We start from the raw sequence: 21,798 nt of genomic DNA on the forward strand, positions 1-21,798 counted from the left end.
CCACATATAGGGCGGCCATCTTGAAACATTTTTCTGTACATAGAAATCCCCAAGAGGCTCGCAAGGCAGCCTACAATTTGCAATGTGGGGAGGTTCAGGCCCCACAAGAATTTGTGCAAGAATTGAAGCGTGCCTTCGCGCAGACCACCAGAAGGGTGCGCACGGACAGCAGAGAATTCATCAACACATTTTTCCATGCTCTTCCCAAGTACATAATGACCCAGCTCGTGAGAGATTTTCATGAGAAAAGATCTTTAGACTGGTTCATTGAGCAAGCCACCCGGATCTATGAGGTGCAGAAGCCCATAGAAAATAAAAGTAATGCGCCAAAAAAACCCAAAACCAACAGCACCCCTGCTGCTGCCAAGGTGGCAGAGGTAAAGGTTGCCCCCGTTTTAGATTTGGAGATGGGGGGCCTAAAAACCTGCCTGCACCAAATAATTCACAGCCCAGAAGGCCCTCGGGCCAGTCACAGACAGGGAGTCGAGGAGGTAGTCCCACAAATGGGGTCCCCCGCTCCCCTGACTATGTAAGTCCCCGCTACAAGGGAAACCGACCAATCCTGGGTTATGTGTGGACTCCTCCAGCCCAAGGGGGGGGGATCCAGCCAAGCACCTGACCCAGGGAACCTCCCTCCTAACTTCCCACAGGAGGGCAGAAATTCCCCAAACACTGGGCAGAACTTTTTTCCCAGGTATCCACAAGGTTTCCAGCCCCAAAACCATCCATCCTTCTTTCCCCAATTCCCTGAGCCCAGACAACCTAATCCGGGAGAGGGGAGGCCAAGGGTGGAGGGGTACCCAAATCTTCCCAACCCGGGGTATTACCAGAGAAGGGATAGCTACCCTTCCCGGGATCAGCCCAGGGGAGAAAATAGAGCCCCGTATCAGCCTGAGTGGGTTTCACAACTTGAGCGCCAGGTCCAAAATATGGCACGAGATCTGGGTCACATACTGAGGCTCAACAGAACCCTCAGGTGAGCATGCCACCGCAGAATGCCCCAAACTCTGGGCCTGGTGCTCCAGAACAATGACGGGGCAGCACCCCGATAACCAACCGGTTCCCAGGGAGGAGGCACAAGGGGAAGGGGGGTGTAAAGCCTTGGAGGAAGCTTCCTTTCCAACTTGTAAACAGCCCCTGGAAAACCAGGAACCAGAAACAAAATCTCCTACCCCTGAAAGTCTGCCACCCAAGGAGCAGAGAGGAGGTAGTAGAAACAAAGGACCCAAACAGACCCACTTTGTGGAGGAGGTACAGGTCTTTCAATTTGAGGGAGAGGGATCCTCAGAGGACCCTGGGAAAAGGATCTTCTCCTTCAGAGATGGGGGAACTCCTCCCAAGGAAAAATGGGTCCCAAGAGATTCCAATCCAGACTGGGTAGATGTGGGGATTGAGCTGTCGCCGCCCATAATTCTATCCCAGAACCAACAATACCAAAATCCCATGGGTCAAACCCATCCTGATGACTGCCTCCAAAAAGGGGGGGGCGGCCCAGAACCCAAAACCATTTCCAGTTGCCAACTTTTTCTTTCAGATTCCCAAGGCTCTCCACAGAATTCTGCCCAAATCTATTCTCTCGCCATGTCAAAAACCAGAAAATTAGCCCACCAGTTGTCCAAAAATGTGCATTATCTGTGCCCCCTTGAGGAGAAGGAGGGAAGATACTATGCCCTGGTACAAGTACAGGGGCAGGGTACAATTTTGGCACTGGTGGACACTGGATCCCAAGCTACCCTTCTGTCCAAAAGGGCCTTTGATTAACTAAATGCAGGAAGGGGGGAGAATTACCGAATTCCTCTCACCTCTCTTCCTGGACAAGTGCAGAACTTTGACGGGAAGGAAATTCCCGTCGAGGGGACTGCAGACTTGGACATTAAAATTGGGCGACACAAGGTGAAACACCCGGTCATAGTAGTGACTCCAGAGGGCACCCCTTGTTTACTAGGGAATGACCTCCTGAGAAGGTTGTCACCCCTAATAGATTGCGTAAACAAGGTCCTCTGGACCCAGACTAGCCGATCAATCAAATTAAAACAGAGTGTCAACCATGTTAGTTTAAATTGCACCTGCCACATGGTTGAACAAAAATCTGACCAAGTAGAATTTCACTTCCAGACCAACCAAATTCCAGACGTGACAGTAATAGCAGTAGGACAACAGACTGGTGATGGGGGGTCCTCTCTATTTTGGAAAATCAACCTTCCTTCCGGTTTAAGGTGGTATTCCACACTGGAAGGAAACACTCTGAAATTCTTTACTAATCCACAATTAGAAACTCCCACTCCTATAGTCCAGAAAGATATTCAGCAAATTGGAGATCAGTTGTTCCTCCCTGTTCAGTTAAATGATGGGAAGGACGCTGTTCTCGTTCGAGTGTATGTGAACAGCAGTAAGAGCTTCATCAGCGAAGCCATGTTCTACCAACTCCCAAAAGATCCAGCCATTCGCACATTCAAACTGATAGACAAATGGGAAATGGACCTGGAAGCACCTAATTCCAAACATCTCCTGCCAAGCAGGTGTATGCTCAAAATCTCCATTGGCAACAAGAGCATAGTCCATAATTGTTGGGTCGTGCGAGACGTCACTGCCGCCTTTTACTTAGGCAGTGACATTCTCAATCGCTTCGCCATTAGTTTGGACTTAATAAACTTCAAAGCTTGCTCCCGATTAGCAGATAATCCCATGGGCTTTGATGATCAAGAAAAAGCATTTAGGTCAGCTCAATTGCTACCTTATGCAGTTGAAATTCAGCTTAAAGAGGAAGTCACCATCCCGGAAAGGACCCAACAATTCTCCCTGGAAGTGAAAGTTAAAAGAGGACAAAAATTGAAAAACCCTGATGCTTATATTCATCTAAATGCTTCTCTCCAACAACAAGGGTTAGGGGTAAACCCAACACCATTAGTCAACATAGAACATGACACCATTCCAATAGAGGTGGATAACAGCGACTTAAAGAGTATTACTCTAGCCGCAGGCACCATTATTGGAATGGCGGTTGATGACCGACATTTCTCCATTGAGTTAGGAAATTAACTGTTAGGACCAATCCCCAAGGACTGTTTTCACAGTGACAGTGAGGACAATACAACACCAGACAGGATTTTCACCCGTCATGGGGGGAACTTCCTGGTGTTCACTTTTTGCCCTTATGGTAAGGAAGATGTGACTTGTGACTTCAGGAGGGATGAGGTGATTTTCCAGGTCCATGAGGGCTGCCTTTCCCACCTGAAGCCTCCGGTCCAAATGAGCACTCTGACCAGGCACTTCTCCACCCAGCTGGAGGAGGCCGCTGAGATAGCAAAACCAGAAGTCTTTCCAGGCTTCAGGCAGATGGTGGAAGAGCGAGTCAACCTAGCTGATGCCTGCGTGACTCTGGAACAGAAGCAAAAGTTGAAACAAGTTTTCTTGGATTTCCAAGATCTCTTTGCGGTAGACTCATATGACTGTGGTCGCACCAACATCCGCATAACAACAATTCCCACGGACCCTGGCATGACTCCAGTGTTTGTGAAGCAATATCGCTTGCCTCTCGCATCCATGGATTCCCTTACTGAAATAATTAAGAACCTTGAGTCCCGGGGAATAATCAGTCCAGTCCACAGCACTTTCAATAATCCGGTGCTGGGAATATTGAAGCCAAACGGCCAGTGGAGACTCTGCGCTGACCTTAGGGAGCTCAACAAACGGGTCCATACTTCCCGATGGCCTCTGCCCTACATTGACCAAGGGCTGGCCCAGATCCAAGGGTCACAGGTATTCACTGCAATAGACCTGACCAATGGATACTGGACCGTGCCTGTCAGTAGGGAGGACCAATACAAACTGGCTTTTACCTTTGGGGGCCAGCAGTACACATGGACCCGGACTCCCTTTGGATTCCTCAACTCCAGCAATGAATTCAACATTTTCCTACATAAGGCCATGCCCGACCTGGGTGCGAGGGGTAACCTGGCTTATGCAGATGATGTCCTCATCAAAAGTTCATCTGTGGAGGAACACATAGCAGAGATCCGTTATGTTCTGATGCAGTTGAGGGCTGCCGGAGCAAAACTTTCCTTTCAGAAAGCACAGTGGTGTAGAACCCGTGTTAATTTCTTGGGGCATGAGATTACTCCTCAGGGTCTCTGTCCCCAGGAAAAGAAAGTGGAAGCACTTCAGAAACTGAAAGACCCCACAACTCTGCGGGAACTAAGGAGCCTCCTTGGACTGACTAATTACAGCAGAAAGTTAATTGAGGGCTACGCAGATATCACTAGACCCCTGATTCATCTCCTGAAGGGGGGGTTAGGGGGAATGGGGTCCAGAACAAGCCGAGGCAGTAAGACAACTCAAAAGAAGCCTCTCACAAGCGCCCTGCCTAGCTTACCCTGTCAGAAACAAGGAGTTATTCCTGGAGACAGGGTTCTCTAATACGTGCTTGACGGCAGTATTATACCAAAAGCATGACAAGGTCAATAAAGTAATCTCCTATGCGAGCAAAACATTATCCTCTGTGGAGGAAAAATTCAACGATTGTGAGAAGGCACTCCTGGCAACGGTGTGGGCATTGAAGAATTACCGCCCGTTCATCCAGGGGGAACACATCATAGTGGAGACTCCACACCAGCCTCTGCAATATCTCCAAAGGGACAGAATCCGGGCCGGAAATGTGAGTAATTCCCGAATTACTTCCTGGATTCTGTGAATGCAAGGCTTTCCTGTGGAGGTCAGATATGGCCAAAACAAGATGAGTCCCATCACGCAAGGTCTGGCTGACTTGCATGATTGTGCCAGAGAAAACTGTCTCGAGGACGAAAGTCTAAAATGCAAGGACAACATGGAGGCATACCTTAATTCCCCCCACAAAGTCTTTGAAGAAGACAATTGTGAGGGAATGCCCACTGTCTATGTGGATGGATGCTCTTATCATGTTGACAACAACGGGGAAAAACAACGCGTGGCCGACGTAGGGAACGCATGGGTGAATGAATCCCCAGAACCCTCCGCTGGATACAAAATTGGTCCCCGAAGTAGTCAGGTGGCAGAATTGATGGCTGTGCATCAAGCCATCCTCACTGCTGTCCAACATCAACTCCACGAACTGGTCATAATCACAGATTCGGATTATGTACGGAACGGGTTCGTGGAGCACCTGGTTAATTGGAAAACCAGAGGCATGTTATGTGCTAATAACAAACCCTTGAAACATGGGAAGTTAATCCAAAATATTGATGATCTGGTCACATTGAATGGGATGACCATCTACTGGAAAAAGATCAAGGGTCATTCCAAAGTAGAGGGACCAGACAAAACTGGAAATGACTTAGCTGATCAGCTGGCCAAAACCGGGGCCATCCAAGTGGATCTAATAGAAATAGAGTCCCTGTTGGGGGAAATCCAGGTCACGGCTATCACTAGGTCCCAGACAAATGCTCACAATGGTCTTTTAACTGCACAATGGAGTAAGGAGACCCCTGATGCTGATTTGATTACAGCTCAGAAGGGGGATCCAATAATTGGTAAGTTTTACCAACACATTGAGCACCCTGAGAACTTTCCCCTGGCGGATACCGATTACATTGGGAAAGAGGACCTAAGAGTGTTGATGAAATGTCCAAAAAGGTTCCGAATCCAAGACGGTTTGTTGGTAAGGAAATCCCAAGCTGGCCATGATCAGTGGGTGGTCCCTACCTCGTTCCGAAGCCTGATGTTAAGTTACGCCCATGATGCGGCCACCGCCGGTCATAGGGGGTTTCACACAACACTGGAAATCTTAAGAGAGGTTGCATACTGGCCACACATGGGGCAGGACCTCGACCAATACTTGAAGGGGTGTCTTGTGTGTGCACAATTTCAGCCATCATCCCTCACACACCGTGCACCTCTCCAAAAGAGGGGGATGACACTGCCATGGTCAGATTTGCAAATCGACTTCGTAGGCCCTGTAATTCGCTCGTCTAGAGGAAACAAGTACATGTTGACCGTCACATGCTTGTTTACCAAGTGGGTGGAATGTCTCCCGGCCCCAAACTGCAAGGCAGAAACAGCAGCTGCCCTGATGATTAACCACATCTTTTCCCGTTTTGGTCTACCTCAAAGGATTGAGTCAGACAGAGGTAGCCATTTCACCAGCGAGGTAATGACAAAGATGTGGGAGATACTGGGGGTTAAAAGGAAGCTACACATTGCTTACCGGCCAGCTTCTTCTGGAGCAGTGGAGAGATATAACCGAACCATTGTGAGCATCTTCAAAAGGTTTGTGGCAGATTCTGGGCCAAGTTGGGATATCCGATTACCTCTGGTCCTAATGGCCATCAGATATACCCCTTCATCTGCTACTAAAATGTCACCATTTGAGTTGATGACCGGACGCAAGATGGTGCTTCCCCAGCATTTGCTCTACAGGACCCAAGAGCAGACACTGATAAATGCCTCCACAACTCATCAGTATGTGGAGAATTTAAGGAAACACCTTCAGCATGCTTTTGCCTATGCTCAGCGGAATCTAGAAAGATCAGCTGATAGCATGAAAACCCACTACGACCTGAAGACCACCAGGAAGGAATATACTGTGGGAGACCGGGTCTATCTATACAATTTCCAAAGGAACCAGGCCAAACAGCCAAAATGTTTGCCTACATGGAAGGGACCGTTTGAAATTATAGACAAAATCTCCCCTGTAGCTTACAAGATCCGCATCCCCAAAGGCAGTTCGGCAGAGGGGGAAGACAAGTGGGTACATATAAATCAGCTAAAGTGTTGCCATCCCAGGCACACACTGCAGCAACTGGAGGAGTCCTCTGCAATACCAGAGGGGACCGCTCCAGATTAATTCAGTTCCCATCCTAAAATATCCCACATATAGTCTCTAAAATATTATGATTGGAAAAAAAATGTTTCATGTTATATCTTGTTTTAAAATAAGACTGAAAAATGTATCCTGATGTATAAAATGTATATGCCGCCCCACCATTAATAGTGGTGGAGAAATGTCTACGAATAGGTATTGCCGCTTTTGCTTTATCATCCTAGGAGAGATGAAATCACAGAGACTGACCAAGGAGAACGACCCAGAGACCGGGAGCAAAGATCCGAGGGGCCCAGGGTACCGCCCAATATTCCCATCAGGACAGGCGAGGAGAACCGATCGATCCAACCGGATGGAGGAAAAGATGCTGAACTGTGCCATCTATGGAATTCGAAGAAGATGAGGCGAACATCCCAGATCTTGCGAGTTCCATCAGTGAAAGTCCAGAATGGCCATCGCAAGAGGGGGGGCTTGTGGGATGTTTTTACCCATGCATCCAAGCCCTACCATAAAACTGTGTATTACTGGAAGAATAGGCTGCCACCCATTTTTGCCTATGTTGTGAGCACAGGAGGGCACTGCCTAAAACCACCATTGGGCTACACACACAGTAGCCTGAAACCATTGGGAATGGCAACCCAGAACTGTGGGGAATTCATTTTCTTAATGTCAAAAATGGATGCAATACTGGTGCTCACCACTATCAGAAAGCCAGTGTTTTAAAACCACCAGACTTTTGTGTAAAACTGAACAAATGAACCCAAACCAGGCCAAGGAAAGACTTGCTAAGAGGTGGATACAATGTAAAACTATATTCTGAAATGACTTGAAGGAAGTAATTATTTAATGTATATATAAAAAATAGCTGGGGATGTCAGCATCTTAAGTGAATTTGGGCTTAAAGCCACTAAAATCGAAATGTTTAGAATAAATGAGTGACCTACTTGTGAGTGTCACTTAGGTTGCAATTTTTTAAATGTCATAGTTTTGAACTCAGAATCAGCATTCTAGCTGCATGTGCAAAAATTGTAAGTTGGATTTGAATGTAGAAAACTGGGAACTAAAGTGACATTTAGCTGAATTCTGCCTGACAACTACCCCTGACTGGAGAAACCTGCTCAGCCACTCTTCCCAGGCCTAGCTGCATCCTGCTGCCCCTGTCAAAAGGAGATGACACCACTCTGATTGGATTAGGGGAGGAGCACCTGGGGACTGCAGGAAGTTGAACAAAGCCCTGTCCTGGACTCAGGCAAATGTTATATTGGGGGGGTCGTAAAATGGCTTCCTCTTGGGAGAAACTGGGAGGGGCAGTGCCTGTGAGAGCCAGCTGAGCTTGGGGGAAGTTGATAAACCAGAAATTCCACCATGTGCTTTGGAAAAACCACACCCCTTTGGGGCCAGAGCATGATTTTAAAAAGATGGATAATTCACAGTGCGGACTTGTCAAAATTATATAAATAACATAATCATTCTTGTGATTTTTCTGTGCACATTTTAAGAGGTGTTAGGGCCCTGTGGTATGTTCTTGGGGATAATAGCGGAAAAAAAGGTTGTTAATCCAAATGTATGCATGTTAAAAATCTGACACTTTATCATCTGAAACCCATATCCCTGGTGCACATTTGTGTAAAATCTGGAAAGGTTTAGAGGTTGTTATCTGGATGAAAAGGGGAGAATTCTGTCAAAGACATGGATCGGATGGTTTGGTGTTACAGAAAATATGTTAACTGGACCTATAATATTAGAAAAATGGTACATAGATAAATATGTATTTGGGTCAGAAATAGATGTGTGTGCAATTTGACAAGGGGAGGTTCCTCTGACCATAAAAGCTACAGCATCACTCTGACACTCCATTTCTTTCCCCCAATCAAGGGAGAGAGGAAAGCTTGGCCAATGATAAGCGAGAGGGGCAGGTTTAGCTAGGCCCAGGCACACACCCATTTTGAAAACACATAAAAGGAACATTGAAACCCAGGTAGAGACATTCACTTTCCACTTTCTTGCGGGACACTTTGCGGGAGACTTCAGACTTCACATCCAGAGATCCAGACTTCAAATCAATCAATCTCCAGAGACCAGAATTTAACTCCAGAATTTGTAGCAGAGAGGCCTGAATCCACAAGCTGAATCCTCTTCAGCAGGCCTCAAAACCAACCAAACTATTCAACAGCCGGGCGAGCTGTTTGCCAAGAACTTTTGCAAGAACCTGCAGCAGTAGCCAGAAAGCAGTGCTGTATCCGGAACCGCTAGCAGAACCGATAACAGAACCAGAGACCCAGAGACCAGATCGCTGTGAAGAATAACTAGCAGAAGTCCAGCCAATCCTGACCCGATCGGTGGCGAAGTCACATTCCTGTCCAAAATCTAGTGCGAGTACCCAGCTAGCACTGTGCCAAAACCAATCTCTTAGTTTAAAATATTCTAATCCAAACTATTTTAGCCTATTAGAACTGCCTCCTAGAATCGTGTCATTCTGTCATCTTTAAAACTGAAAACTGTCATCTGTCATTCTGAGCTTTAAAATCTCCAGAACATTTGTGCGGGTTTTAACTGTCATCTTAAAGCTAAGATTCTAAGCTTTCCAATGAGCCTAGAACCGACTTCCTACTCATTATAGTGCCTCCGTAATTGCGCTCGACGCACGCGACTACATTTTCTGCGATTTGACATTTTGTTAATCTCAGCCACGTGTAAAAATATTTGTCCTTGCTTTCCTTGTTGAAATTCGTGTACAACCTGACAATCATTCATAGAGCATTGCTAAAGTGATTCTGAACTAATATAAAGTATCTCTCACTCACCCGGAACCTCCTATAGGGAATTAAAAGCAATGTTTGCATATTTTTCACTTAATTGCAACCACATCAAAGTATCTTGCCTATGTTTAAAACTTCTACCTGTTTTCCTCTAAGCTTGCTAGGGGGGAACTGAATTATATTTGATTGCATTCCTGAGAACTGTGTGCTTTCCTCTCATCTCTTTACCTTGCATAGAGGGGGGGGTGAATTGTCAAAGAAAAGTGATTACATTGTCTTTTGTTGAAGTCATATCAAGTTTATTTTCTGTACTGCATTTTCATTCATCATTGCATTGTCCTTGAAGCCATAATAGCATTCTCAGCTACTTTATCCTCTTTATATCACTTCTAAGCCATCAAAAAGAGTGTACCACCGTAACATTATCCATTGTTGATCACTATCATCTTCACAAGTGTGCTATCAAACATTAATTTATTATAAAAGTGTGATATATATTTATATTGTTTAATTTTCAAATAAACCTTTTAAATTTGCAAAACAAACCTACTTCATGGCTCAGCGGGGTCGGGGGGATTCTGAGAGAGGGGTGCTATATAAGGGTTGTCATCCAGAGTAAATGAACTGGACATAAAAATACATCAATAAGGGCTTCCATCAGCATCCCAGACTAGGCATTGACTTAGCTGTAGTGTTGAATTGAAGTTGCTTAAAATATACTCCAGAGAGACCAAAGGGCAGATGTGGAGACTGGAGAGACTGAGAGGATACAGGAGGCAGGGGTTTGGAGAAGCAGTAGGAAGGAGTTGCTGGGAGGCGCTTAGGAGATGGTGGAGAGAAGACCTAAGGAGAAGGTGGTGAGAAAGAGGGAGGTGGGGGCCAGAAAGACTTACAAAGAAGACTGAGAGAAAGGGATGGAGGAACGACCTAAAGAGAGGGTAAAAAAGAATGAGGAAATGGAGAAAAGACCTAAGAAGGAAATAAGTGGGGAGAAAAAAACAGAGTAGGTGAGAGAATCTGAAGATTTGGTCAAAGGAGGTGAAGAGATGACCTAAGGAGGAGGGGAAAAGAAAGACAGAAGGAGGCAAGAGCAGAGGAGGAGATGGAGACCAGAGCTGAGGAAAGAAAGTTAGAAGTTGAAGAGGAGGTGGGGAGAGGAGCAAAGGATGAAGAGAGAAGAAGTAGGAAAGAGATGGAAAAAAGAGCCAAGAAGGATAAGGATGAGGTGGATAGACGAGTCAGGAAAAGAGAGGTAGACATGTCCCTCAAACCTGTGGGGTGTATGAGAAGGTGGGGAAAAGGAAAACGCACATGGGGAAGAATCATGGATACTTAACAGTAACAGTAGTTTACAGGCAGCACAGGGAGCCAGACATGTGTGAGAAAACATCAAGTAGGAATGAGCAAATGGTGTGGTAACAAGGATAGTCAAGTTTTGTTGGTAGATTATCAGACTCAAAAGAAAGGGGAGAAGTATGTGATGCAGTCCCCTATCTAGTTGTGTCAGTAAGTGGTGGTGGCCACAATGGGGTCTGATGCTGCCAAAAGTTGCATGATGCAAAGCCCTGAAGTGGCTTGTGGAGGATCACACGGGTACACCACCATGCCCTGCTAAGAAGGCAATGACTCACAAGATGTATGTAAACCGCAGAGGTACCAGTTCCTTCTATGAACTAGCGAGTGGTGCCAGTTGCAAAAATGCTGAACTACTAGAGATACAGACTACCCCTTTAAGGCATCTTCTCGCAACCAAACATGGCCATGAAATCATAGTTCAGATTGTACCAGTATAGAATTAAGCAAACCGTATTCCACTGTGTCTTACAAGTGGATCTACTGCTTGCAGGAGCAATGTTCCAGAAAGCAAGGATTGTAGGCAGCAGCTATGAATAGACAGAGCAAGGTATGTCAATTCTTGCGCATGTGTCCACCACCTATTAAATCCAAAATGGCAGACAAGCCTCTTGTAGGCTTGATTTGCATGCCAGTGCAGGCCCACAGACCTGTGCGTTCAATTAAACATACTAATCTATTTACCGAAGTTCACAATCACCTATCAGGAACAAACAGCAAACCAGGTACTCACAATCATGATATGCCTGGGAAAGTGGGTTGGGGGCAGAAACACATATCAGCCGAGGAGGAAGCAGTGGGCTGGAATGTACGGAAGGAGTAGGAAGGAGGTAATGAGAGGTGGAGAGGTGACCTAATGAAGAAGGGTAGAAAAGGAGTGAGGAGTAGGTGTTGTGGAAAGCTAGGTTGAAGGAGGGGGTGAGAAGATCTAAGGAGGAGTTGCAGTAAAGGAGGAAGTGAGAAGATCTAAGGAGAAGGTGGAGGAAAGCCTGAAGGAGTAGGCAAGAAAGAGTGAGTAGGAGGTGGTTGGAAGACCAAATGGGAAGGTGAGGAGATGGACTTAGAAGAATGAGGAGGCGGGAGATACTGGGGACGAGACAATGAAAGGAGCTGAGGAGGAGGTGACGAGGAGACCTAATGTCTAGGGGGAGAGAAAGACTGAGAAGAGCAGGAGAGTGTAAGAGGAAGTATAATTAGAAACTAAGAGTAGATAAAAGAAGAAGCTGATGAGGTAATTAGAGGAGCTAAGGAGAAGAGAAGAGCTGGAAAGAAAGATGAGTTAAGAAGGAGGAGGTGAAGAGAGGAGACAAGGAAGAGAGAGAGAGGAACACATGCACCCTAAGTCTACAGGATGTCTGATTAGGTGGGCAGGAGGAACAAGCACATGGTGAAGCATCGAGGATGTTTAACAGGAGTTTAGGGGCAGAACAGGGAGCCATTGGAAAGTGGAGGGAAGCAATGAGCATTCAGTGGGAGTCATGAGCAGAGTCAGATAGGGTAAGTGGATGACCAGACTATGATCCCGAGGCAGAAAAACAGACAGTAGGCCAAGGAACTGCCTACAGAGCCTGAGTGGTCAGTACTAATAAGCTGGCAGCTCTCGGGACTATTGGGCCACTGTCCAAGGCCTACTTCCCAAGTCGAGGCCAAGTACCCAGACCTTCTAACCAGAGCGAAGTTGCCAAAGCTTCAAGAATGAACTCGGAAGAACAAGGACGCGTCCATGTTACAGATCATGAGTGATAATGAAGGGAGGCACCATTTCTTTATTTTGCCACATATTTACTTGAAAGGCATTTTTGTATAAATATTTCCTCAAGTGGCTCTTTTCCATGGACAATACTTTGTAGATATGCACCCAAGTGAAAGCCCCCCAAACCTCAATGCCGATGCCACGCTGATCTGGAGATGAGGAAGGAAGGGCAAGGGCTCCAGAAACCCCGAGTTGTTTGTGAATGAGGTTGAAATTCAGTTGTTCCAAAATAATCTGCTCACACCTCACAACCTTCACAAAGAAAGCTAATAATAATTTGTCCAGCCAGTTCCGTGGTCCATGCCTTCCTCGTGAGAGCTCCCAGTAGAGAAGGTGGCCTAGGGCAGAATCTGACTAACACCTCCATCCCTCCTCTCACGTGGTTTCGGGTAACTCATTTTAGGGGACAATCATTAAAGGGCTTGTTTTCTGGGATCCTTGCTTTGCATGAAACTATACAGAAAGTGCTCATGCTTTGCTTGAGTTGGTGTCAGTATTTCTGCATGGCAAACACGAGTCTATAATGATCCTGGTAGGTAGCCTTGCACATTTATTTTACAGACGCGTTGCCCCTGAGCTATCCTTCCACCGTAGCCTGTCTTGAGACTCATCAAAATTCCCATCGGGATAGCCAATGTCATTGGGGTTCATTTCTGGGTGCATCTCTCAGTAATCTGCTATAAGAACCAACTTCAATTGAGACCGCAAAGCAGGAAGAGCATAATTTATTTTTGTGAATTGCTCCAGGCCTAAAGTGCACCTCCAGTCCAACTTAGTGGAATTGGGACATGCAGATTGGAGAATCTGCACCATAGAAGAAGCCCTTTGGGAGTGGGCAAAGCCCTCACTGGACAGTCGAAAGAAATACCCCTTCACAATTGGCTATGTTTTGAATGCATCTGGACTTGCAATACTCTGAGCATGAATTGAAATGATGTGTTTTTATGAGCCACTACAAAACACATACCCTGGCTATCCGTCCACTCCTGCTGGCTACGTTATGTTAAATTGGAACGTTTTTACGTAATACCACATTACTCTAGCTGGCAGCTTCAACACACTTTAGACAGGAATTACATAGGTGATACCTGAGTTGGCCACCAGATGTAGAAGTTAGAAGGGAGGCTAACACACCAAAACTGGTGTTATCCTGGAAAGGTACATGTTGCGCTGGTGAAAAGATCATGGCTTAAGCCCTCAGCATGGGACATGGCAAGTCTGAATCAGGGGTGGCTCAGGGGTGGCTCAGCCCTCCATCCTTCCGATGCCAAAAAATACCAAGAGTACCATTAAACTGGGTATAATACCAACCATTACTAATAGGTTGCACAATCAGAGTTGCACAATCCAGTGCACATGTGCAATATTCGCTAGCTACTCGAATCTATTATAACATCAAAATAATACATTGACCCCGCAAAATATCATCCGGATTCCACGCTCACTCTAATGGGTATAAAGCCCTACCCTGAACTCTCAAATGCTCAAAATGATATGCATAATTGATTGTTATAATTGACACAATGTTCTTACATAATAAAAAACGGCTACGTTACTCTAAGAAATTGAAACATTGATAAGCTTCACATTTCCACTGGCATAGGTGCATGATGTATTTGCTATGCAATATATTCTACACTGGGCTTCTAACGATCTGGAGGAATTCCCTCACAAATATACTATCGATTGTGGAAAAATTAAGGTTAATGCTCTTCACCATTTTCAACAGATTAGTCTTGATAGCAGTGGATAGGTCTTTTAATACATTCAGTCTCAGAACCTTTTTGGCTTACTGCACAAAAACCCAGACTCATTTAAAAGTGGAAAAGGTTGCTTTAATGTGACAGGCCAAAGCTTAAAATTAAACGCTTACCTGGCTCCATGGCCTTACAAACTAGAGAACTATTTTAAACAACCAATTAAATAATTAAACATTTTCCTTTCCCCCAGCAATTAAATAATTAAATAAATCCACTTCCTCCTTTACTATCCCTTGGACCCTACCGTCTCCTTACCCCTTTTCCAGACGTCCTGCTTTCTCCCCGGGGCCATGCCCCTCTAGGCTCAATACCTGTTCCCCCGGGGTGGCCCGCTTGTGCAAACAGCACCACCCCCTCCTTTCCCGTGCCATTCCCCCATTGTGCTTCCCTCCCCCCATCTAAAGGGGCCATTCCCCCGGCAAACAGAACCACTTCAGACTCTTCAGACTCCCCTCCACACCAATCTCCCCCTTCCTATGACCTGCAGCCAGTCTGACCTGCCACATCAGCAACAACAATTTTACAATACAACTTCTCCCCAGCATGAATAATCACCGCCTCTGGAGCCCCATAACGTTCCCTCAAACCTGCCAACATAGATAGCAACTGATCCCACCTCAGATCCCCTAACCTGTACCATTTTACCACCACATCCATATAGCTACACCCCAATTGCCTGCCAAGAACCCTTTTCTCTGCTTCTTCCCCAGCCCATTTAACAATTGAGTGGCCGACAATCCATATTTGCGCCAACTCCCCTCCTTTCGCACAGCATCTGAAAAAGAAATTACACAATCACTTACAAATTAAAACATCCTAACAAAAACATTCTACAAAAGGTCCTCTCACACATTCCTTCACAATTGCCCTTTACCAAAATCCCTGACATACCCCTTATATCTCCCGGACCTCCAACGTCCAAACTTTTCACCTTATCCTCTGAAAAACCCAACCTGCTACCTTCAGATGCTGCACCCATCCTAAAAGAATGTGTCCCAAAATCCTCTGCCTTTTCCCCTACCTCTACCAGAGCCTTTCGCAACACCCCCAAAACTTGGGCCGCTGAAACTGGCGCCCCATCCACATGCTGAAAAACTAAACATGCCCTTTCCCCACAACGCTCCCTCCACACTCTGCACGCCTGAACCAGACATAAATCATTGTTCCCTTGACCCAGTAAAACCCAAGAGCCCTTTCCTTTTTGATCCATCTTAGACCTTCTTATCTTGATGTCCAAACCCGATTCTGTAATCTGAACATCTTCCCATTGCAATCCCCCTAACCCACCTTTTCCCCCCACCAATTCAGAAACCCAAAAAGCCCCAAAGAATAACCAAGTAAAACAAGTCATAAACAGCTCCCCTTCCCATATTGACCAGCAAACCCCCCCAACACCTTAACCAACCTCTTTAGCAATTCCGATGATATCGGTCTCCTCTTATCCGTTTCCCTCTTACTCTCCCTTGCCCATCCTTCTAACATCCTGCTCGCCATTTCCCCGCCACTCGGCTGAAAACCCCAAAACCATTTCCCATAGAAAGCAATCCCGGCCAGCTTCCCCGCGATAGTTGCCCTAGACCAGCCCTTGTCCATGCACCTCAGGAGAAAGTTCATGACGTCATCCCTCCTCCGCTCTTCTGCATCCCATCTACCTTTCCAGCTACGAGCTCCTCCCCCTATAAAATCCTCCCAAGCCCTCCTGTATGACTCTTTAGATGCCGAGGCCAGCGACCCCTCCACCAATGCAAGCGCTCTCAGCTTCCTATCTTCCACAGTTCCTCTGGAATCTGCTGCCCTTCCTGATCCGCATCTGGAGCCAATCCACGGAATCTCTGCCATTCAAAATGAGATAATGCATCAGCGATGCCATTATTCTTCCCTGGCACGTGTGTTGCTTTGAACATCACATTCAATGCCATGCAACGCAGAACAAACTCTCTCATCAGCCTTGCTACCCTCTGATCCCTTGCTGACTGCATGTTCACTACATGAACCACACATTTGTTGTCAATGTTGAAATTCACTTTCTTATTCTGCAAATCCTTACCCCACAACTCCAATGCCACCAGCAAAGGAAAAAATTCAAGAAATGCTATACTTCTTCCTTCTTTCAACCACCGCTCTGGCCACTTCTCCGCACACCACTTTCCTTCCCAGAAAACACCGAAACCTCCAGCTCCTGCTGCATCCGAAAATATCTGTACCTCCCATGTCACCGGGTCTCCCTGCAACCACATTGACACTCCGTTGAAACTCTCCAAAAAATGCAGCCAAATTCTGCAATCCTCCCGCACTGCACCTGATACTCTTATCCGATGATGTGGGCACTTCGCTCCTGCCATAGACCTCGACATGTTCCTACAAAATGTCCGCCCAGGGGCCACAACTTTGCATGCAAAATTCAGATGCCCAACCAATCTCTGCATTTCAACCAGCATCATTTTCTTGGCCCCTACAGCTATTTCCAGCAGTCCTACCAATTTTCGTGCGTGAGGTCATGGCCACTGAATCCAGTTCAATTCCTAGAAATGTCAACACCACTGCTGGTCCTTCTGTTTTGTCTTCCGCTAAAGGCACCCCCAACTCGCCCATCAACTCCTGAAACAACTTTAGCATTTCCTTGCACTCTCTCTCTCTTTCTGCCTCGCTAATGAATAGAAAGTCATCCAGGTAATGCAAAACGCTCTCCCATCCCGAGCTAAATGAGAAAGCCCACTGTAAAAAAGAACTGAACCGTTCAAACAAATCACAGGAAATTGTGCATTCCATTGGCAAAGCCTTGTCTATGTATATGCGTTCCTCAAATTGCAGACCTAACAGCCAAAAATCCTCCGGGTTCACCGGCAACAACCTGAAAGCTTCTTTAATGTCACATTTGGCCATGAAGGCCCCCCGCCCTTCTTTCCTCACCAACTCTACCGCCTGATCCACACTTGCATATACAACCCCACATTCTTCCGGGGCAATGAAATCATTGACTGACCTGCCCTCTGGCCATGACAAATGGTGTATCAATCTGAACTCCCCTGGGGCTTTCTTGGGCACCATCCCCAGTGGGGATATAACTAAGTCACCCGATAGGTCCTCAAATGGCCCTACTATCCTTCCTGCCGCAATTTCCTTATTCAATTTGTGTCTTACCACCTCAACCTTTTCCTTGGCTGACTTCAAGTTTTCCGCCCACCGACGTACCCTTGGGCCCTGGTACCCTAGTCTGAAACCCTGACAAAACCCCTCACTCAAAATCTTAGCCCCTTCCCTGTCCGGGTAAAATTGCAACCATTTCTGTAGCACTTCCACTTTAATTGGAATAAAAGCTTTTCCCCACAACCCCTCTACCGGATCCTCTCCCCCTCCAACTGTCTCCCTGTTGGAAACACTGAGTGAGAGGGTGTCTTCCTCCACATTTGCTACACTCGCGCCTGAAGCGACACAAATTCCTTGTGCAGCCGTCCTTATTAAATGCCCAGCATGCTGCTGAGGACTGTCCTCTGCCTCCTCCCCCCGCCCCTTCATGGGCGGGGTGACCAAAAAAGGGCCGGTAAGGCACAGGCAGCCCACTTGCTGTGTGCAATGTCGGGGCAGGCCTCGTTGGAGCCATCCATTGTAGCCAAAGATCCATGTCTATCTCCCCCCAGACAGCCTGACTGTCTTCTGCCATTCTTGCTCTAAATTCCTCATCATAGCGTACCCAGGCAAAACCCCCAAAACTCGTGAAAGCCTTTCTAATCACGTCCATGTATTTAAGCAGAGCCACGCATCGTTCTGGAAATTTCTCACAATATACACTGGCATAAATGATAAATGCCGACGTCCAATTTTCAATAGTCACTGGAACCATTGGGCGCGAAGCCAGCGCCCTCTCTTCCTCCTTAGACCCCTCCTTTGCTCTCACTTCCCTATGGAGCAGCTTACAAATTCCCTCACCTGAATCCTCTCCCTGGCCGCTGCCATCAAGTGCGCCCCCAAAGGTTTTGTGATACCCATATATGGCAGTTTTTTCTCCTTACCTTTCCCTTCCACCTCCTTATCTTTTGCAACTTGTTCCTCGAGCACCAATGGCTCACTTGCTTTATCCGTTTGAACCTCCACTGAGCAAATGCCCTTCTCATCCCCCAAGGCCCCAATGGCCTGTACACCAACTTCTTTCCCTACCTTTTGCCGACCAGGCCCTTCATTTCTTGTCCCCCTTCGCGTGTCCTCTCTCTGCCATGCAGATGATCATTCTCTTTCCCGCTCACCTCTTTCCACTCAGTCCGTCTGCGGTCTGACGTCAACACCGATGCTCCTTATCTCTTTCCTGAGAGGGCTCCAAAATATGTCAGCAGACTCACCCAGCCAATTGCTCCCCCGACCTCTTACCCTCCGACCTCCCTGAACCTGTCTATCCCAATCCCCTTCAAACTTCTCCTCTCCTCCCCCTCTTTCCCTTCCCGTCCTATAATCTTCTTCCTCCCACTGCCCCACATAATCCTCCAAACCAACTTCATCATCTCTTAAATACCATTGTGGATGCGAGCTCCTGCCTGAGTTGAATCGATCTTCTTCTTGCGAGGCCGGGGCGTCCGCCCCGCCACTCCTTTGACGTCTTCTTGGTGGGGCCGCGGTAACCCCTGCCTGGTCCTCTTCTCTCGGGCGAGGCGTGGAGTCCTCCACCCTATAATCCTCGCTGCTAGGGGCTGTGCTGCACCCTCTAGGCTCTCCTTGCGCTGACCGAGGAGGGGCTGTACTAAAACCCTCTACCTCCACCTGAACAGCGGGGGCTGCGCAGCGCCCTCTGCCTTCACTCCTCCTAACTGGGGGGGCCGTTCCGCGCCCCACTCTAACCTCCTCAATTGAAGGGGACCTCTCCCTCCTTTTCCCACCTGCACTTTTACGCAGGCATTTTCCTCCATCTCCCCTCTGTCCTGCTATCCCTTTTTGTGCCCCTTCACTGACCTCACCACGGATCCCTTGACCCACCTCTTCCAGAGCATCCATAACCTCTCCTCTTCTATCCTTAACTCCCTGTGTCTCTGGCTCCTCACCTGAAATCATTCCCCCGTCAGATGCCCTCCTATCTATCCCCCTCCTCAACTTCTTGCCCCTGGATTCCCAAACCTCCCCACTCCCTGCCACGGGGGTGCAAGCCACCACTGCCGCAAGAGCCCCATCTGCCGCAGCTCTACGTTGCGGCCTACCATCTTCTGGCACCACCTCACCCGTGACCTCCATCACCGCCCCTTCCAGCTGGGCCTTAGATGCCCTGCTGATAATTTCCAGGGCCTCCCTCAAAGCCCTAGCATCCACCAAGCCCGTTTTATTTGCTCCCAGTCCCGACATAGTGCACTAATATTCTTAATGTGCACTTAGATTATGCCCCTGCAGCTTAACTAGCTAAACCCCTGAGCCGGAAACTACCCGTGGCCCTAATCCTATGAAAGGGGGGCACCAACAAAGAAATTTATCAATACAAATATAAAATTAGTTGAGAAATCAAAATACCAATATTAAAAGATATCAGTAATATAAATAAGCCAAATATTTTTTTTTTTTTTTTTGAAAAAACCCCGATTAATAAACCACAATTTCGCCTTAACAGGCCCCCTCTAACTCCTAAACTGATACAGGTGAAAAATACACTCTAAAGACCAAAAACCCACGCTCAAATGGGCCAAAAACTGAACTTATTACACTGCCCCTTGGCGGATTGTAAGCCTAACCGCACTTCGCACAGAATGCTATTTATTTAACCCTTAAAGATACCCTATCTGTGCTGAACCCCTTCCTTAATTCTAAATTAGCACACCGCCAATAAAAAAACCTCAAAACTATACTCACAGGCTCCAAATTAGTGAAGCAAAGGCCGCAGCAGACCTGCTCTCTAGCGGCGTGCCGGGAGAACCGCACTGCCCTGCTCTATATCGTACGCGGGCTCTTTAAGAGTCCCGCTCTGCCCCCTCTGACAGGAGACAGCTACAGTGAGCCCTAAAGACTTGAACGTGCGCGGGCACTCACGGCGGGATAGCTCCCAACTTCTTCCCACCCGCGACAACCTTATTCCTGTGGCGGACCCCGCAATGCCTGCCCCTGCCCCCTCTGCCTTAAAAATCTAACGCGGGCTCGACTAGCGGATTCGAACTATCTCAACAAAAGTAACCGAGGACCCGCGACTGGAAGGGGCGGGCGCTGACTGACCCACGCGCTCCACACCTATTCCACACCTCACTTCCAAAAACTCACGGCACCGGACAGAAAAAAAACCCTGCACCCACTGCCACGGGCCGCACCACAAGGAACAAAAGAAAAAAAAACACAGGTAAGGGGGGGTACCTTATGTACGGTACCCCGACTATGATAGCACTTATAAATATGACGTAAATATATAAAATATATCACAAAATTTTCCTAACTAAATATGCCTAACCTCCCCCACTACTACAGTTCTAAACCGCCTCACCTATGCTACCTCACCACACCGGAAGCACAGCTAACAGGGAAGGCTCGGGAGCAGGCAACAGGACTTGACAATCACCAAGTCCAACCGTCGCCTGACTCCCGAACCTTCCATGTCCCCTTAAATACCCCAGATGACGCTCTATCCCCCCACGGCCACTCGCTGGCTGTGTGCAGCGCCAAAATAATCCCCGGGGGGGTCCCCTTCCGGTGTGGAATTAAGGTGCCAGTATTACCATAAACTGGCACATTTCTGCGCCGGCAAAGTACAAGTTTGCCGGTAAGGTGGGATAGAGCCAGCCTACTGGCAAAAATAGTCAGTATAACCGGCACCGGTATTACAGGGGCCAGTAATACTGGCAAATCCCTCCATGGAGTCCTGTGGAACTCCATGCAATGAGGATTTACAACCCTTTACTGGCACTTGTAATTCTGCGGTAATTCTGCCTGACCGAGTGCCGGTAATGGTGTTACCAGGCCCATTGCCTACTCTCTATGCATTTTGGGTACCTTGCAGCCTTTTTCAGGAGTTTATATAATCTGCCTTCCTATGAAAATATATACAATGAAACTATTACTCCACGTTCACTGAAAAATAATCGTCCTGCCTTGAGCCTCAATGTGCCTACTTGGCATAACTGAATGGCATAGCCCAGGTTCAATGCCCACTATGCATGGCCATAGAGCATGTTCTTAGGTGCTCTTGGTCTTGCTGAGTTTCCTGAGGCATGGCCCTAGTAATGACCTTGCCCAGTGGACAGAGTGGGTGCCTTTGAGGTGCAAAAAGGACCCTTGGCATGCTTTGTGAACACACTGGTTGTTGTTAAGATGCCTTTGGCCAGGCCCAGGTGCAGTGGCCACTGTGCAAAGCTGCAGGCACAATTCTTGGTTCCTGTTTGTCTGGTTGCCTTTTTTGGCTTTTCTCTTTTGATTTCATATATTGTA

The sequence above is a fragment of the Ambystoma mexicanum genome, chromosome 6p (genome assembly GCF_040938575.1).
Source record: "Ambystoma mexicanum isolate Mex_15411 chromosome 6p, UKY_AmexF1_1, whole genome shotgun sequence".
NCBI lineage: Eukaryota > Metazoa > Chordata > Amphibia > Caudata > Ambystomatidae > Ambystoma > Ambystoma mexicanum.